The sequence below is a fragment of the Triticum aestivum genome, chromosome 2B (genome assembly GCF_018294505.1).
Source record: "Triticum aestivum cultivar Chinese Spring chromosome 2B, IWGSC CS RefSeq v2.1, whole genome shotgun sequence".
NCBI classification, from domain to species: Eukaryota; Viridiplantae; Streptophyta; class Magnoliopsida; order Poales; family Poaceae; genus Triticum; species Triticum aestivum.
Window position 1 is genome coordinate 151,534,841 of NC_057798.1, and position 4,584 is coordinate 151,539,424.

Genomic DNA, 4,584 nt, shown 5'->3' on the forward strand with positions numbered 1-4,584 from the left:
CTGTTCTGCTATTATTTTGATGCCATGTAAACTTGATGCTACAGAGAGATCCATGCATATTTTGAGATACTTCAGTAAGGATGTTTTGAACATATGGTTATGCTCTATCCATCCTTGCCCTTGGTTGTAATTATGGAGTAGTCTAGCATGTCATTTTCGTGCTCTACTTTTGCATCAAAATGTTTCCTGGCAGATTGTTTACATGTTATTCAATTTTGCCAAGGTTGTTGTAGTTGATCCTTGCACCCTATGGACTTGCTCTTGCCATGCTTAGCTTCACAAACATGTCTTCTTACTCTTGGTTGCCTTGTCATGCCATGTAGTGCTCTGTAGTGAGTTGCACAAGCTCATAAACATTCCTTCATAATTCTGTTTCTGCCATGTTTGAATCTGTATTATAACTTGCTATATTTACATGGGTGCCATCATATTTTCTGATCCTTTTTGGCTTATGGTCAGTAAGGGACTTTTGATCTATGTTTGGAGTAGATTCATGCCATGCCTTTTCTTGCCATGATAAGTTCCTGTAACATGTTGTTTGGTAGCTCTAAACATTGCATCCTGATGTTATTTTCTGCAAAGTCTCAAATTGTTATAACTTGCAATCTTACCATGTGTGTTTGAGCATGTTCTAGTGATTTTTGGAGATAGCTCAGTGTTCATGTTTTGTTATGCTTTACATGTACATCATTCCCATGCCTTTTGTTTTCATGTTGAGATGCTGTAGCTTATTGTTTTGATGCTTGCAATATGCCTAGTTGCTGTTTTGGACAGATTGTTGCTATAACTTGTTTCATGTGTGTGTGTTGAACCGTTGCCCCGTTTTGAGTGTGCTCTATATGAAACTTGCTTGATTTTGCATGTAGTTTCATATTATCATATTGCATCCTTGTTTTGAGGTGTTTGCTTGATGTTTGGGTGCATTTTGCATCAATGCCATGTTTAACTTGTGTTGCTCATATCTTCTATACCGTAGCTCCGAACTAAATGAACTTTATATGTAACTTGACTAGAATCTCGTGTAGATCATCTTATTCATCTTAACTTGCTGTTTAACAACTTGAACATAAGGTTTATTCAGATCTGGACCAATTTCGAAATATGCATATGAGGACTTACCGGAATTGTTATATGTTGTTCCCGGCCTCATTTAAACTTGCCTTGATGTGTTGCTCTTGTTTGCATCATCTCTTGCCATGAGTAGCCTCATGTAGCTTTGTCATACATCATGCTTGTTTGTGCATCATGCCTTGTTCATGTGTGGTGTGTTTCTTTTCGATAGTTCCTGTTTCGTTGCGATCGTGAGGATTCGTTCGTCTACGCTTGGTTCATCTTGATGGCTTCGTCTTCTTCATGGACTCGTTCTTCTTCCTAGCGGGATTTTAGGCAAGATGACCGCTACCCTGGATCTCACTACTATCATTGCTATGCTAGTTGCTTCGTTCTATCGCTTTGCTGCGTTACCTATCCTTTTCTCATCAAGCCTCCCATATTGCCATGAACCTCTAACCTTTGACACCTTTCCTATGCAAACCATTGCTTGGCTATGTTACCGCTTTTGCTCAGCCCTCTTATAGCATTGCTAGTTGCAGGTGAAGTTGAAGATTTCTCCATGGTGCACAGGATTTTGGTTGGGATATCACAATATCTCTTATATTATTAATGCATCTATATACTTGGTAAAGGGTGGAAGACTCGGCCTTTTTCCTGGTGTTTTGTTCCACTCTTGCCGCCCTAGTTTCCGTCATACCGGTGTTATGTTCCCGGATTTTGCGTTCCTTACGCGGTTGGGTGATTTATGGGACCCCCTTGACAGTTCGCTTTGAATAAAACTCCTCCAGCAAGGCCCAACCCCTTGGTTTTACCATTTGCCTCACCACCACCTATCCCTTTCCCTTGGGTCGGCCAACCCGAGGGTCATCTTTATTTTAGGCCCCCCCCCGGGCCAGTGCTTGTCTAAGTGTTGGTCCGAACCGAGCAACCTACAGGGCCACCTCGGGGCAACTCGAGGGCTGGTTTTTACTCGTAGCTTGACTTATCCGGTGTTGCATTGAGAACGAGATATGTGCAGCTCCTATCGGGATTGTCGACGTATCGGGTGGCTTTGCTGGTCTTGTTTTACCATTGTCGAAATGTCTTGTAAACCGGGATTCCGAGTCTGATCGGGTCTTCCTGGGAGAAGGTATATCCTTCATTGATCGCGAGAGCTTATCATGGGCTAAGTTGGGACACCCCTGCAGGGTATAATCTTTCGAAAGCCATGCCTGCGGTTATAGGCAGATGGGAATTTGTTAATGTCCAGTTGTAGATAACTTGACACTAGATCCGAATTAAAACGCATCAACCGTGTGTGTAGCCGTGATGGTCTCTTTTCGGCGGAGTCCGGGAAGTGAACACGGTTTCTGGGTTATGTTTGACGTAAGTAGGAGTTCAGGATCACTTCTTGATCATTACTAGTTGACGACCGTTCCGTTTGCTCTCTTCTCGCTCTTATTTGCGTATGTTAGCCACCATATATGCTTAGTCGCTGCTGCAGCCTCACCACTTTACCCCTTCCTTTCCCTTTAAGCTTTGCTAGTCTTGATACCCATGGTAATGGGATTGCTGAGTCCTCGTGGCTCACAGATTACTACAACAACAGTTGCAGGTACAGGTTATGCGATGATCATGACGCGAGAGCGATGCTTGCTTGTCTTGAGTTCTTCTTCTGCTTCTTCTTCGATCAGGGGATAGGTTCCAGGTCGGCAGCCTGGGCTAGCAGGGTGGATGTCGTTTGAGTTTCTGTTTGTGTTTCATCCGTAGTCGGATGATGCTCTTATGTATGATGATGTTGTATTCGTGTGGCATTGTATGCCTTTTGTATGTATCCCCATCTATTATGTAATGTTGATGTAATGATATCCACCTTGCAAAAGCGTTTCAATATGCGGGTCTATCCTTGGTGGGACCTTCGAGTTCCTTTTGGATAGGGTCGCATATTGGGCGTGACAAGTTGGTATCAGAGCCTCGACCGACCCTAGGAGCCCCCTTGATTGATTGTGTAGTTTGGCCGTTGTTGAGTCTAGAAGAAAACTGTTTTCGGGTCTAGTTATATCAGAGAGTAGGAATTCTTTTTACTCCTCAGCCCCTTCGTCGCTCTGGTAAGGAATCTTGACGTAGGTGTTTTGAATTACTCCTCTTCCATTTCAAACTTTCTTTAGGATCACGCAGTTGGTTTTCCGGTAGTTGGTTCTCAACTCTTTTGATCCGGTGCATTTCTCGTCAAGTTGACTCGAGCATCTTCATCTTTGAGTTCAATCCTCAGTTGTTTTCTTTCCCACCCGCCCTCCCCTTTTCATCTCGGAACCGGAGTCCGTAATCGAGTATCCATCCTACTCGTGCGAAGTCTTTGCTTTCTTTCCTCAATGATTTCAACCGGTGTTTTCTCTTCAAGTTATTCGTCGGTTTCCCCTTCCAAGTTGCTTTTGTTTTCCCGCCCTCCCACCCTTTTCTTCCCAGAGTCTGAGTCTCTCTCGACCATCTATCTCATTCGTGTGGAGCCTCTTCAGTCCTTCGTCAATTATTTCAACCGGTGAATTCTCGTCCCGGTGGACATTCTTCATCTCTTTTCTTCTCCGATGGATTCAATTCCAATTTTTCGGGTTGATCATATCCTTCCCTCGAAGTGTTCTCCTTGCTTGTTCGCCTCTCGCCAGTTTATCCTTCCGGAGTGTTCAAGACATCTCAGGAGATTCGCCTGTGTTCCAATTAATTCGAGGTTGTCACCTCATTCAAATATTTCAATTGTTCCGGTGCTTCATTTATCTGTTCATCATCCTTTTCAACGGTCTTTTCTCTTCAGTGCGCCCTAACCCACATGTCTTTTTCCAGGATCTTACCTGACTCTTCTATTTTCTTGGAGCTTTTCTCAAATCCTTTCCGAAGTTTGACGTAAGAATGAATTTCATCAGTCATATGCCATCTCCAAGATCGCTTTCAAATTCTTTTCATCTTGGGTTCTACCTTTCCTCTTTTTCATTATTCCGGAGTTTCTCAACAATTTCGGTGGTGTTTCTCGTCGTCATTTGAAGACCAAAGAAGATTTTTTCCTCTAAATCTTGCCTGTTCTCTCGAAGATTCGTGGTTCTAGCTTCATATTATCCTCTCGAATTATCCCATTTGTCAGATATTTTTTTCTTACCCATCCGGAGTATTTCACGAGTTGATTTATTTTTTCATTTCACCGGAGGCCATCATTCCAGTTATCGTTCTCTATTTATCCCGGTGCTTCGTTCAAGTGTTCTTTAATCAGCTTATGATCTCTTTGTCCTTTTGCATCTAAATTCCCTCTAGCATATTTGTTCTTCTAATTCTTCCCGGTGATTCAGTCTCTTTCGTCAGACATTTCCAAATTCTAATGGTGGTTCGTTCAAGATTCTTTTTCCTTGTTTATCATATTAATTCATTCGTTCTTTTCAATCCTACCGGTGGTTCATGAAGACTCTCTCAAGTGTTGCGCTATTTCCCCCCTCAATCCTTTTCCAATGAGAATAAGTAATATGCAAAAATCCATTGTTTGTCATCAATTTAATTTGATGAAGGATA